The 15,811-nt window shown below is 39.1% G+C and overlaps 1 protein-coding gene across 1 annotated transcript in view; it reads left to right on the top strand.

The window, feature by feature from the left end:
- The window catches only part of JAKMIP1 (janus kinase and microtubule interacting protein 1), a 245,641-nt gene that overhangs the window by 201,379 nt on the left and 28,451 nt on the right, over window positions 1–15,811 (top strand). Inside the window, exon 15 of the mRNA XM_051798498.1 lies at window positions 8,570–8,694. The gene's annotated coding sequence lies outside the window, so the exon portion shown is untranslated. The remainder of the gene's footprint in view (window positions 1–8,569; window positions 8,695–15,811) is intronic.

The raw sequence follows: 15,811 nt of genomic DNA, 5'->3' as shown, positions 1-15,811 counted from the left end.
GTGGACATACAATTGACTCAACATTTCCTAGTTCTTCTCTGGTGACATGACATGACAGGATTCACCTCATCATAATGTAGGTCTAAAATAGGCAAAGTACCTTTTCAATTCACTGACTATAAGTGGAGTGGAACTACCTCAGATGTCAAGTCTACACTACAGGAAAAAGAGATGATTCCCACCCAAGGAACTTTAGTAGTAAAGTGACTAAGGTCATGTGGGACTTGGTTGTGGTGACCTGGTAGTGCCTAGCAGGAAAAAGACTTGAAATCTTCCTCCTGTGTCCTAGGTGACTGTTCTGAACACCAGACTACTCTTTCTAAAAGAGAAATTGACATTAACACTTGGAAACCTCTCTTTTGTGTTGTTTTAACTCTTTTTTGAATCTTCTCCCTGAGGACTTTTCCCTTGTACTTATACCCTGGATTAACTATATAGTTTTGTCTTAATTTATAGTCACAAACTCTGGATTCACTGTAAGATGTTTAGGTACCAGTTTATAAATATATTAAACAGGAAATTAAACATGCATGTAGATCTGAAGCCTTATTGACCTGACAGGTTCTCCCAAGGCCCCAGGAGATGAGAGGCAGCATTCATGGAGTGAGGCATTGAGCATATGCCAGGTGTAGTGCTAATACTCTTATGCTTTTGAATAAAAATAAGCCAGATTCACTGTTCTTTATTTGTGAACTATGCACTCCTCTTTACCTGTGCATCCTTCCTCTTGAGTAATGTAAAAAAGAGGACAATGCAGAAGAGAGGGAAACAGCTTAAAATTAGTGTATTCAAACACATGAATTCAGCCTGAGCTGTGGAGAGTTCTCTTCAGTGGATTAGTAGCTGCAGCACTGCCATTCTCCTGGGAAATCATCTAAGCACATGTGTTTCCTTTAGAAGGCTTCTGACCTCTTTTGTGTTCTTCTTCTTCATTTCTGTGTCCTAAGTAAGGTGATATTAAAACAATTCCTTATTGATATGCTTCTCTGGGAGCTTTACAGAGTGTAAAGGAGGGAAGTGGTTTCTGCTGCTCCTAAATTAAAAGCAATTGCTCAGACTCCGAATCTCTAGAAGATGAAATGTCTGCTAAGAATGAGTGCTGCTCTTTGCACTGGCAAACTGGATGCTGAGGAAAGAATAATGTGATTGTCAAGACACATCTTTCAGTTTAATAAACTATTTTGAGAAGAAGGCTCTGCCTCAGTTTAATAGGAGTCCTTGAAAAAAAAATTCTAAATTCTAGAGTGAAAACAAACACTTCTTTTCTATTTTGAAATAAACATACTCTCTTCTGTAGTACAAGGGTACATTGTAAATTAGGCTTTTTGTAGATATGTAGGATATGAATAAGACAATTGCCTTGGCAGTCTTGTTAGAACTAATAACTTCTGTGTGGATAAATCTGACCCTTTTGGAATGTAAAAACATTCATATTTTATTTTGTAGCCTAGCTTTTCCCTCAGAAGAGGTTGTCTTTTCTGTAAGGCTTATTTGAAATGTCATGATATAAAGCCTATTATGAATTACTACTTTAGAGCTCTCAGTTGAACAGAGGTTGTAGCAATATATTATTTTGCATCTCTCAACTGCATACTCTGGAAGCTTAATATCAGGGGCCTCCTTCCTGCCCCACAATGATTGTTTTGGGACTAATTACCAAGTCACAGTGTTGTACAGAATGTCTGAATCAGCTTGTCAAAGTCCTCCTTGATTGTCAGCGGAAGGAACTGCATTTCCATCTGTGTGCTTTATATAGGGACCCCTTTGCATGGGGGTTTCCCCTCCCTTCTGTCCCTTGGCAGAAAGTTTGCACTGCTCCCACAGTCAGTGCACCCGGTGTGTTTTCCCTTGGCAGCAAAATCATGACATCCTCAACCATCACAGGGCTGACACCCATCCATTGACACTCAAAGAAAATAAAACATCAGTCACACGGACTTCAGGCCCTGGAAGCTGCACTGCTGCCTTCAGTTCATGGAGCCATGGGATCCTTGGTATATTTGAGTTGCTGCAGCTGAACCCAGTGTTATCTGTAAGTGACCACACCATTAAAAAATCAACTTCTAATTTATTACCTCATTTATAGGCCCACTTGATAGACCTCTGACATAGTTGAACTTGCATTCAATGATTAATGTGAAATAAAAGGTAGTGTTACATGGCCCAGTTAGATTAGATGCTCGTGATCTAATCCTGTCAGTCAGCCACAGCTGTTAACCACTTTATGTCCTCATAAAAGACTGTACCTGTGCTGCTGTAGGTTTTCAGGCTAAAAGAAGATCATATTATAATAAGAGTAATAGCCAGAGCTTATATAAGAGAATAGAATAATTATACATATTCAGAAGTTTATAGGAGGATATGCTTAAAAAAATATAATTTTTACCACATAAAATGTTATGGTGATTTTTCAAAGTCACAAGAAGGTTTTAGGAATCCAGATTTCACTGCCTTTCTTTTAGGTGGTAATTAACTTCTCTTGTGTCTTTGAAAATGTCCCCTATATTATTGAATTTGGTTATACATACCATATATAATCACTTGGGGCCAAAGTTGAGGAATTCTTTGCGATTTTTAAAATCTTGGTTTTATTCTGTGCAAATTTTCAATTGAAGTATTTACCCACTGGACAGTATAAATAAAAGTAGTTGAAGAACCTCAGGGTCCTGGTAACACTGAAGAACCCTGGGACCTGGAAACATTCACCTTTGTAAAAGCTGGCAAGCGACAGGACTGTTGAAGAAGCATTTCATCTCCCCGGGCATCAGGAAGCGGCTGCAGATCTGACTGCTGTGCTTCAAGGACAGTCACGTGTGGGCTTAATGGGAATTAACAGATTCCAGAGATCGTAAATGAATGTTCCCATTAGGATGGATGCTTTTCTTCTCACCCTTTTTGTGTGTCAAGATCGATATCTCATCAGGGGAAACCTTCAACACAGAATATTTTGAACGAGTGTACGATAAGTAGTGTTCTCTTTACTGCATGTGGGCTATAGGAAAAAAAGTTTTCCTGGTATAATGAGTAATAAGTAGAACAAAGATCATTTGGGAATAAAATGTATCTGTTTGATCCATTTGATAATTTCCATCTGGATAGCATTTGCTTCCCTCAGTAAAGGGAACGGGAGCTGCCTATTTCTAGGCAATCTGTTGAGTTTCTTTCATAGAAAAGGGCAGTTTAGCCTTTCCTTCCATATGGGCATACATTATTACATTTACAAACATGTTGTTCTTCTTTTTTTTTTTTTTTTTTAGATCCTATAAGAAATCTTAATTCCTGGGTGGGTTGAGATGTGGGTTGGATATTCTCTTTTCTTGTTTTTTCCATAAATCCTTAAGAGAGAAGAAAGACCCTCACTTTTCTGTATAGATAAATACTAGTTAATTTACTAAACCAAAAGAAACCTTGCTTTTCAGAGCAGAAAGAAAGTTAGCTGTAATAAGACCAGAATAATCATTGTTCCTCTGGGCCTGACCATGCTGGAGGAATACAGGTCTGCACATGTGGCTCCCTGCTATCATGGAATTCAAGTCATGAAACCTCTGTCATAAATTAAGCGAGTTCTACCTCAAGATTCCCCCTGTAGAACAGTGGAGCATTCTAAACAGTAAAAAAATCATTTTACCACAGAGAAACTGTTTTCTTAGTACAATGAGGTGACACTGGTTAATGCTGTGGGTTTGCCCAGAGTCTACTGGATCTTGTGCATTTGTAGCATTTTTAATGAGCTTTTGAAAAAACTTGTGTATCAGCGGGAAGACATCAGAGCTGCTTTGCTCTGGCACCCTGGGTGGGCAGGGGGGTCTACACTTTACTCCCCTCGCTGAGCAGAGTTGTTCCAGCAGGAGTTCCTCTTGCTCAAAATATCAGAAGCTACCCAAGTGCAACAAGCACACAGGCATCGGTGCTTTGTCCTGCAATATTTCTATTTGGAAACTGATTCTGTTCTCTTCGTAACTTTTTTTTTTGGAAATGCTTGTGTCTCAAACCTTTGGAAAAGTACAAAACCCTCTTTCTAATATGCCTGCACATAAAAGTAGGAAGCAGCAGATGTACTTTAAGAGGATAACCCTATTTTCTTTATGAAAAGGCAAGCTTGGAATTTCTTTTCCTTTGGCAAACCCATGTGCTGTAGTCCTGTAAAACTGGAACATTGTGCGAATGCCTGGAGCCAAGGAAAGGGGCAAAAATTAGGAAATGAATATGACTCTGTGTCTGGTGGTTTAGGGCCGCACCTCCTTCATCTTCTTACTAGTAGGCCATAGACACTGCTTATTCTCTCTTTCTTGGTTTGCTTTGGTAGGTGTGTCCAGACAGCTCAATTGGAAATTCATCCACAGAACAGTTCAGAGTTCAAACAGCCTTTTGTTGCTGCCACTGATAAATCATTTGCACTACAGCAGAAGTTGTCACCCCCAATCAGATCCATAAAAGCATGGATAGCTTCCAAATGCACTGATTCATCACCAGAGCTATGATTTTAGCAGCAATTGCTCCTTAGCATTTTGCACCTGGAATTGTTATTAATTTTCATATTTATCAAACAGCTGTAAATTGAGACCTCTAGGTTGCAAGTACTTGTAAGCTAAAGAAGTCATTGAAGGATATTACACTCCAATTTCAACAGAGGCTTACCCTGATTCTGTAAAAGTTCAGTTAGGGTCTGGTCCTCAGAGGTTTTTCAGTGCCTTGGCAATCACATATTTCATCAGTGACTTATGACTTTTGGATTTCAATGCTTTTTTGTTTTTTCCATTGCCCTGTCTACTTTTTGGTAGTGCTCAGACTGGACACAAGTAATCTGAGAGAGAGCAAGCTCTGACTTTGTTACATGGTGGGTTTGAATTGGGTCCAGGCCATAACTCTCGTGTTTGGGATGTGCAATCCAAAAGACAAGCACAGTTCCTAACTTCCAGAAAATAGTGGGCTTTTTTCCTTATTCTGACCTTTAACAATCTGCACCAGTGAACAGAGCCATGTCACAGACAGCTGGTAGGAAGGCACTTGCCTCTTTTGCAGCCTGCATCTGTTGTTCCTCCTACATGGGAAGAGAGGTCCCACCACACCTCACATGCTGGTGTCTTAAACACAAGATTTTCCTGGTATGATGAAATGGATCTCTTTTCTGAGAAGCTCTGAGATTTCTTGTTGTTGGAAACAAAAGATTTAGCTGGAAAAAGAGGATTCCACATTGGGTTGGCTATCTGTCTTCTTCAGGAGTGCTCCTAACTGTCATGGTGACAGGAGGTGATGAAAAAGAGAGTTGATCCGGTTTCTGGTGGCAGGGGATCTCATTATTCACAAAGTCCACAAACCACAGGGAAATTATGAAGGATTTAAGGCTAGCAGGCTGAGTTGGCTAAAGGTGTTCCTTTCCTACTTGCTTTAAAGGAGGAGAGGAGGGAGAGGAAAAAGATTTAAGAGAAGAAATGATGGAAACAACAATCTGTCCAGAAGCAGAAACAGAGGCTGGTGGAAAAAGTGATGAAGTTGTGTTGAGACAGAAGGACTAAAAGGAAAACAAGCAAATGTGTGTCAGGCAGGCCAACAATTTGAACTTGAATCTTTGTTTCTCAGTTCTGATGATTATGTTTTATAGAACATATATATACTTAATTTTTAGCACACATTTAATTCTTCAGTAGAGCATGGTTAAAATCAGAAACATTACAATTAGTGGTGAAGATATAAACAGCTTCCATCAGTGATGGAAGGCTTTTTATACTGCTAAACGGCCTATATCAGAAACAAATAATATAACTACTGTAATTGCTTGTCTTTCTCCAAGCTGGTGTTTTGCATGGAACATTTTCAGCAAGGTACCTGAAATAATATTCAGGATGAACTCTAATTCTGGATTGCCTTATGTGTATGTTGCTCATGTAGTAATTATAAAGGGAGAAAAGCAAATGTCATATGATGCATTAGGCTATTCTTCAGAATGGGAAAAAAAAAGGAGGAAGTGTCCTGTTCCCCAGAGTTTTAAGAATTCATGGCTGAGATAGTTAATGCAAACATTTTTCACTTGAAATTCGGTCTCACTGTGGATGTCTTTGTCCCTCCACAGCACACAGCCAGAATTAGAAATCTTCTGCTGGGTTGACTCAGATGGGAAAGCTCCTGTGCCCAGCTGCATGGAGCCCAGGTGCTGAAGGCTTCATTATCAGGGAGCAGAGAGGGAATGGGTCAAAATGAAGAAACAGATGCTGTCTAGGCAGGAATTCCCACTCATTTTGTTTAGTCACCTGGCTGTTAAGGAAAGCCCATGACAACATGTTTTCAGCTCACAGTCTTTTCGTAAGATTAGCTTTGACAAATATAACACTTTGTTTCCCATGGAGAGAGGTGATGTTTGTTACTACTGAGTTACTTAAGTTGCAGTAGTGGATTTTCTTTTTTCTTCTTCTGAAAGTATCTTTAGATGAGATAGAAGTACTATCTGGTTAGCAAACACAAATTAAACAGCCAGTTGAAGCTTTCTTCCTTTGCCAGAGCCCTTACAACTCTCTTTGTGCTCTCTAAGATTTTACCCAGACAGATCATGGCTTTTTCAATCCTGATGATGTGTGACAGTTGGATCTGGCTAATATCTATGCCCTTAATGAGTTATTAAAGTAGGCAGCAGCATTAAGAATTTATTTTGTACCTTTTTCAGATCCTTTAATTATGAAACAGCAGTGGTACTGCTGCTAAAAAGGGCTTTGCTGCTGCTGAGTCATGGCAGGACAGGGCTTGTGCAAGTTGTGGTACCCGCACACATGCTGACACTGTGGCCTGGACATCCTTTGAGCCATTAAGTTACAGCATTCAAATTGCTGAATGTCATTTAAGGCATAATTTCCTAAAAATTCACTTTATTCTTACTTGCAAGGTTACCTTCTCGTGTATTTTGCGGGCATATACTAGAACACAACTAGTGAAGTCAAATAGTCCAATTGTTCTGTTGTTTCTAATGCTTAGAGAACGGAAACTTGTTTGTGGATAGGATAGAAATATGCCTGTTGACAGAAAGGGAGATTAATAAAAAAATGAGCCAGCAGCTGGAGGTAGACACCTGGGGGAAGAGAAGAGGGCAAACTGATCCTCCTCAGGGCTTTCGTCACTTGCTGCTCAAAGACTTTTCATGTAGCAGAGTTGGTTTCTATTCATTCAGTGAACCTTGATGGACTTTCCTTCTATTAAGTTGTCAAGTCTCTCTCGAACCCATATAAACTTTTTCTCTTTGCAGTATATCATGGAAAGGACTCCCACCACTTAATTACACATTAAGAACCAGTTTTTAACAAACCTGTTATGAATCATTGCACCCTGGCTCTTGTCATTCCTGGTTTCCCTCTCTATTAGGTGTACTCTTACCCAAGAATCAGTCTTCACTGTAGAAAGTAAAGTTTGCACAACAATCTGCCTGACAAACAGCATCTTTGTTCATTCTTCACTTTTGGACTCAAATTTCCAAAGCCATTTCATGTCATATATAAACATTTTTGAAAAGTTCTAAAAACTCTCTCCTCCAAAATTGCAGACTTTGTTGTAAATGGTCACTTACTACTTTTTTCTCACTTTTTAATTAAGAGAAAGTGCTCCCCGGGTCAATTCCAGAGCACAAACAACACTTTTGGAGATATAACTAAGTTAGGAAATAAACACCTTTTTTTTTTTTTTTAACTATTCCAGGTAAGTACTTCCATTTGATATACTTGACATTTATCATGTTTTGTCTCCTCTGTACAGCACCCTGGAAATCCTCAGTTTCACAAATTATTGTCTCAGGTTACTACAGGCCAGGGCAAAGTAAGGAAGAAAAGTAGAATGAGAGTCTCCTCTTGTCAACCCTTTAACACTGTGTATGTATCTCAAGGCTTCCTCTTCCTTTTTCAGTTGCTACCTGTTCTGATAAGACTTGTAAAGCCAAAGCCTTTATGTCTTTAGGTCACATTTCTACCCCAAATGCCCACTCATTCCACTGCTGAATATTAAGAAAGACAGTCACACTTTTCTGGTTGAAGTGTTGTGTTTCTCAAACTCCTACCTTGTGAATTTAGCAGCTATTTGTTTCAGCTATTTTCTTTTTCATTCCATCCTATTCTATTACACCTGCTTATTTTCATTCACTATTTTGTCTGTTAAATGAGAGATTATTAATGTAATTTTACTACCACATGTGATGCAATATTTTAATGAAAGTTTATTAGAGTGCCTAGCTAATGCTGCAGATTACTCATTACATGAGTAATGTTTTAATAATCTCCAAAACATAGAATTAATAGGGAAAATCACAGTGTTGATAAGGAAGGGCTGATACTGGAAAGCTGTGTCCCTGTTGAACCAAAGCATTTAAAGCATGTGCTGAAATTGCATTGTAACTTGAATGCTATATTGGCCAGGGGGTAACAATTGACTTAACAGTACAGAGTCAGATAAAATGTTGTGCTGAACTGAGGACACTAAAATTGACTTTCGTCACTAAAAAGATGAAACCTCCAGTGCCTAATTTTATGCTATGTCAGTGATTAAAAACGCAAATGAAAATAGTATTCTTGTCGTATGATTTTTGTTTTCTCTCCAGGGATGACTTTGCCAGTTGGATCAGTCTCCATTATTTAACAGTGAGAAGAGGCAGCCTGATGTTTGATTCAGAGAGATGATGATGAATTAAGATGTTGCAATATGACTTTCAATGCAGAATACAAGGTAAGTTCAATAAAAAGGAACATTTAATGTTTTATCTCAAAAGACATTAAGTTCAATTTAATTTTTATGCTTTTATTTTTGTAGAGTTTAATTTAGATAGACAAAACCATCTATGCTAATTTTTAGGAGTGTTAAATTTCAAATACAGCCCATTGATCTTGAAAGACTCAATAAAATCAATAGAACCATTTCTGGTGACAAACCCACATCTGCCATTTTTTCCACAATGGTCACTGACATATAATCTCTTTTGTTGCCTTACCAAAAAACAAAACAATAATAAAAAAAAATTAAGCAGCAAACTAAATAGAAATTTATGTCATCAGAATAGTTTTAAAATCAGCTTTTAAAAATTGGGCTTAATGTAATTATTATTTTTTAGCTGAAATACCATGTTTATTTATATTTCCAATTCCCCCTTGGAGGCTAGATTTCTCGCTCTCATTGATTCTGGTCAATTACTTGGATTTGGCCAGGACTCAGGTTGTGCACTGTTGCTGAGTCATCCAATATGTATCAACTACTTATCTGCCTCTGTGAGCTGTGTAATGTTTGCTTTGATCATATTTGAGATCCACACAGTCTTAAGTCTAGTTCCCTTCACCATACCTTTAAAATACAGCAGCTTTATCTTTTACTGAGGTACAGAGAGATTTAAGTCCAAGGTCATGCACAGTCTGTAGCAAATAAAAATATCGAAGTCTGTTCTAAATCCAAAGCCAGTGCACTAAGCACCAGATCCTCTTATGTCAAGAAGGAAGAATTGACACATTTTTACCCAATACAAATAAATGTATTAAAAGCTGACATGTAATTTTAATGGGAGATCGATTTATTGGCATTAACTAGTCTGGAGAAAAGAAGATCAGGGGAGAGAAACCTTATCACACTCCGCAACTACCTGAAAGGAGGTTGTAGAGAGGTGGGAGTTGGTGTCTCCTCCCAGGAGAGTGACAGGGCAAGAGGAAATGGCCTCAAAGTTGTGCCAGGGGAGGCTTAGGTTGGATTTTAGGAAAAACTTTTTCACTGAAGGGGTTGTCAGGTGCTAGGACAACCTGTGCAGAGAAGTGGTGGAGTATGAAGGTATTTAAAAGATGCGTAGATGTGGCACTCAGAAATATGGTTCACTGGTGGACTTGGCAGTGCTGTGTTAATGGTTGAACTTGATGATCTTAAAGGTTTTCAACCTAAACAATTCTATGTTTCTAAATAGTTTTAATGCTTGCTTAAGGTGCCACACTGATTATCTGGGAGATGCAGCAATCCTATATTCATTAACAGACACGATAATTTACATTGATATAGCTATTGAAAGCTTGTGTAGGCTTGAAAGTTATATTTCTCTACAAAAATGAGAGTTCATAGTCTGTACTTTGATCCTTTGGTTGCCTGAATGCTTGTATTACTATGAACAGAGGAAACATGCTATTGGATTCTTTATGAGAGTCTGGTCCATCTTCCCCTATCACAGATCTGAGGGTTTTCTCACTTTCACAGTAAATCCAATGTTTCCTCTGTCTGTGCCATTAGGCCCCTTCACATCCTCCAAAGGCCTGCAATGCTGTTAACTATTTCTCATAGCTCCTAACAACCGGCTGGGCTGGAGGAAGTTCTTACATTCTATTATCAATATATAGATTTAGGACACTATCTTCTTTGTACTATTTACTCTTTGCAATTCTTATGCATAATTAATTTTAAATATATGTCTTTGCTGCCCTTTCCAGTTCTCTAAACATAGTCCCCATGAGTATAACATCACTTCTAGTCATCCTGTCATTTGGATTTATGCATATGTTATCTGAAATGACTTATGAATTTTCAGAGGAATGTTGTTTCCATCTTCTTATCAAGGCCTTGGTCCTGCCTTGTTAAAGACAATAGTAGTACCATTTTCTTTACTAAGAACAATTTCTAAAATACAATAACTTCTGTAACTTGTGGTTTAAGATGTCTGTATAGACATGCACATTTGGGAGCAGCTCTTTAGGCTGTTTAAATTGTGTTTCATCATACTAAGATAATAGTTGAAGAATTATTATTGCTTATAATTGCTGTATGTTTGTGTCTGGTTCTTTGGTCAGCATTTATACTGTAGGTGGTACTCAGGAGAATTTTTTGCAAGCAGAAACTGCATTTTCATGACTGTTGCCCTTGCTCAGCATCAACTAAGCAGTCCTCTTGAAACCCATTGCTTCCTGAGGATTAAGTTGCACTTTGCCGTAAAAAGCTGAAATTGAGTCCAAATAATCCAAATTAACTGAATAGGCTGAAGATGTAGACACTGACTTAAAAGATAATTTGGGTATGTGCACAGCCCTAGTCAGAGAGGAGCTGGCATGAATATGTGCCACTTCATTTATGCAATGAACACTGGGTCAAGTCAGAGGAATTCCTATGGCTTTCTGTAGCACAGGCCCATCCAGACCAAGCTATTAGCTTCTTGTGAAAGCCTGGAAATGTATCTTTTGTTTGAAAATAGCCTGAGAGTTGCTGGAATGCTAAGGATGTTTAATTATTTAAAGATGCTTAAGCAAGTCAGTTATCTAAATATGCATGGGGGTAGGAGGGGAAGAAGACTAATGACTGCAGGTTTTGACCTAATATACTTAGCCTGGGCTTTCAATTTTTACATATATATTGCTGTCTTTTGTTGCCTTTCTGCAGTAATTGGTGATTGTGAACCAGAGGATAAACTTGAAACCATATATTAGAAAGCTTTAATAGGACAATTTCTAGTCACCCATTTGAATATCATTTGAATACTGGCTGTGCCAGGGCCTGAGAGGCTTTTATGTTGCTTGTCTCCAAGTCTGACAGAAGATTTACTTGCCCTTGAGTCCATCTAATCAAATCATACTTTATCACTGATAAAGTAGATGCTATGAAACATACTTTACTCTTTAATAACCACATTAGACTTCATGACCACCAAAGGCAATTATCTGTCCTGTATTAAATAATATAAACATGTGCTTTTCATATCAACTTATTACCTACTTTCGTTTTCTGCCGTGGTTATACCCAGATGAGGAATTGTGTAAGTCTGCCATGAGTTCAGCAAGTGCTAACGTAACCCAAGTCTTTGTTGAAAGACATTATTTATTCTATCAATATTCAATGTGGACCAACCACTGACCTGCATAATTTGACAGAGATGGGTGAGCTGCTCCCTGAACACCTCTACTGCTCTCATGCTTTCTTCACTTTTTAGAAGTGATGTAAGAAAATAAACATCAAGCTCTGCGTTCTGGAAAAAAGTGTGAAACAAGTTATTAGTACTTGGTATCACACATATATTTTCCTGTCCTTTTTCCTGAAATTCTTTTTCGGCTCATCAGTTTCTCTTAGCTGATTGGATGTCCAAGGCCTCTACTGGCACACCAAGGCTGGTTACCAGCACACAACATGTGACATACTTTCTCAGACACACATTAGCTTCTGCTGGGATGTGTGGTCCCAGAGATCTTCACAACGGGTTTTCACGTGTGGGACAGTTTATGACTGCTCCCAGTGAGCCCCTAGCAGACATCAAGTTATTCGTGATAAGCGTTGGGATGAGACTAGGTCAGTTTGCTCTTGGTAGCATTACTCCTGCTTAGCCTTATCCATGCTTTGTTGGCTCTAAATGCTGAGGCAGCTTCTGAGTCTGTTATGGCAGCTCTTTAAGAGCATCATTTGCAGTTATTACTCTAAGTACACTGAGATTATGTTTATTTCTCTGAACTAGAGTTAACCCTAATATTATTCAAAACAAATTCCATAAAGTCATCATTCATGCTACTTTGTCTATATGTCCTTTTTCGCAGGTATGTTAATCATCTTGCATTTTATGATTCAGTTTTTGAACTAAAAATGCTATTTGACCCTTTCTTTCTCATGTCAATGCCCTACTTCTGTCCTTGGAAATTCAGTACCATAATTTCCACTGCAGATACTTGTTCCTTTCTCTGTTGACTGTATGTGTGGGTGATAGGAGTATGAGAAAAAAATATTTAAATGCCATAAACCATATATCCATGTGACAGATTATTTTATCTTGTCCCTTTGCTGTCCTCTCCATTTGGTCTCTGCTTTGGGGGTGTCTCCACAACACTGAAATAGGAGCTGCCATTAAAAATTACAACAGGGAAGATCATTTCTTTTCTATGCCATGTGAAATTCTCACAGATACTAATTGGTGCTTTGCAGGTCCTGTGAAGGGGGTAGGATTCTCTCAAGGGCTGTTAAATACAAGCATTTTTATGTCAAGGGTAATTGTTAAAGTCCAGGATATTATAGTGTTCTCTCCCACAGGAAAGAGAGAACTTTTTTTTTCATTGTGATTAACACTTTCAGTTCCCTGAAAGATTGAGATCACAGACCTGAAGACATAATAATTTTTAGCATGGAAGAACTGATTTAATTTGTAAACAACTTAATGACTTTTAGCTACCTCTTTGTAGCAGGAGTCCAGATGCCAAAATCTAGTGCAGTAAAACCATGAAGTAATTTGCCAAAAATATGGTTTAGGAATTTCTGAAGGAGATACTAAAGTCTTTAAATGGTAAGGATTTAAGAAGAACTGTATTACACACAAGTGGTCTGACACTCCTGTGTAACCTAAGTGTTATAGATAAAAAGAAAACTCAATTATATTTCTCCTCTTTATCTCATTTCATATAACCTATATTACAGAATCACAGAATCACACAGAATCACAGAATATGCTGAGTTGGAAGGGACCCTCAAGGATCATCAAGTCCAGCACTGGATCACCCCCAAGAGTCACACTATGTGCCCAAGAGTATCATCCAAATATTTCTTGAACTCTGCCAGACTTGATGCTGTGACCACTTCCTTGGGGAGCCTGTTCCAGTGCCCAGCATTCCTCTTTCTGATATCCAACCTAAACCTCCACTGACACAACTTCAGGCCATTCCCTTGGGTCCTGTCACTGGTCACCAGAGAGAAGAACAGGGGGTGCCTACCCCACCTCTTCCCCTCACAAGGAAGTTGTAACTGCTGTGAGGTCTCCCATCAGTCTCCTCTTCTCCAGGCTGAACAGACCAAGTGCCCTCAGCTGCTCCTCATATGGCTTCCCCTCAAAGCCCCTCACCATCTTTATAGCTCTCCTTTGCACACTCTATAATGGCTTAATATCTTTCTTATATTGTGGCACCCAAAACTGCCACAATATTCAAGGTGAGGCCCCACCAGTGCAGAGCAGAGCAGGACAATCCCCTCCCTCGACCGGCTGGCGATGCTTTGCCTGATGCCCCCCAGGACATGGTTGGCCCTCCTGGCTGCCAGGGCACTGCTGACTTATGTTCAACTTGCCATTGACCAGTTCCTTTCCTGGCACTGCTTTCCAGCATCTCATTCCCAATCTGTATGTACATCCAGGGTCGTCCCATCCCAGGTGCAGAATCCAACACTTTCCCTTGTTGAACATCCTATGGTTGGTGATTGCCCAGTTCTCTACTCTGTTGAGGTCTCTCTGCAGGGGGCCCCTACCTTCAAGGGAGTCAACAGCTCCTCCCAGTTTTGTGTTGTCTGCAAACTTGCTTAGTATCCCTTCCAGTCCTACATCCAAGTCGTTTATGAAGACGTTGAAGAGCACAGGGCCTAAGATGCTAAGAAATTACATATACATACTACATAGCATACAAAGTACTGCAATCTTTGCTGCTGCAATCAAATAAAACTCCTTTCAGGGCAAAGAATCCAGTACTCGTTTATTAGCTTGGTGTAGTATTGTATCAGAAAATGTTGCGTAGTGAGTAGTATTGCTGAAAAGACTGTAGGAAACTCACTTATTTTGCCTTTAATATTTCATCTCTGTCCAGACTCTCTCAGAAAATTCAATCTCTCTGTGTCAGTTTCAAATCAGTGTTCAGCCTGCTGGTGTTCCTGGCTTGCTTTCTGAGAAGACAAGTGTCCACTGCAGTTCCAGGAGGGAAGCCACGCGATTTGAAGCTCAATCTTGCTCTAAGAAGCACTGGCCTGTTGCCACCTCTTGTAAGGTAGCACTTGTGTTCTTCATGGGAAAGTTAACGCCAATGTTTATCCCTAGAACATCTCTGTCCAAGTCCATGTTATTGTCTTTTTTGCAAAAGCATGTTTAATTTAAATACAGATATATTTTAATAAGGAGACACTTTTACGCCAAAGGACCTCTCAAGGGTCAGTAGTATATTAAGGTTTTTCAGCATAAATGCACAAAGTACTTTAGTGCTACTTTTTTTTTTTTAACTCAAGCATCTGTTAGTGATTCCTGACCAGATATCATGTGTCTGAGTGAACACAGTTTCAGTCCCTCATTAAAGGCAAGTTCCAAGCAACAGCAGATGGGGTTGGAGTTGGTTTTCTTAAGGAAAGTGAGAGCCAACGGAGTTTGGTTTCGGTTTTAAGAATTGAACCTCCTGCCCTGGTTAACACTGAGATATTTGGATTTCATACAGATCGATAAGGAGATTACTGTAATGGGAAGATAAAGAGCGACCTCAGATCACCTGATTAGGACCTGATTTTATTCACTGTAACATGAAAAAATTGTTAGTAAGGGCAAAATGGAAGAGTACTCAGATATGGCAAATTTTGCTTTGAGGATTCAATAAAACTGATATGTAAAGACATGGGTTAGAAATACATGGAGTTCAAAGTTCGGTGGCTTGGTTAAGAAAGTTATGATTTCTCTTTCTGAAGAAAGTAAGAGGTGAGAAAAATGCTGGCCTGTGAATAAGGGTCTCTGGTAAAGGGATTTTAGTCAGGTCTTTCTATGCTAATTCAAATGTCTTTAAAAGTCAGGTTCCTGTAGTGAATGAAGAAAAAGAGTGAGAAGACCATATTTCCTTGCCAAGAATGCTTGGTGTGACATCTGAGTTTGACTTTGGGTTTGTCTGGAAGAACCATTACACAGCACTGGCTATGCAGAGATTTCCCCCTAACCTGGGCAGTTCTGTGTTAGACACATCCTAGAACACAAATGGAAATAATAAATGCCTGCCATTACGTGTGCCTGTATGCACAGGCTGACATCAGTAAGTAATGATAGTTGTTTAAATGCTTTTACTGGTTCAGTTTTTGAAGTGCTTCGTAGTGCTTTTGACATGCCAACAAGCCAAGCCTTCATCAG

The sequence above is a fragment of the Manacus candei genome, unplaced genomic scaffold (assembly GCF_025592945.1).
Source record: "Manacus candei isolate 608988 ecotype Guabito, Panama unplaced genomic scaffold, ASM2559294v1 h1tg000048l, whole genome shotgun sequence".
NCBI lineage: Eukaryota > Metazoa > Chordata > Aves > Passeriformes > Pipridae > Manacus > Manacus candei.
This window is presented reverse-complemented; position numbering and strand designations above follow the sequence as displayed.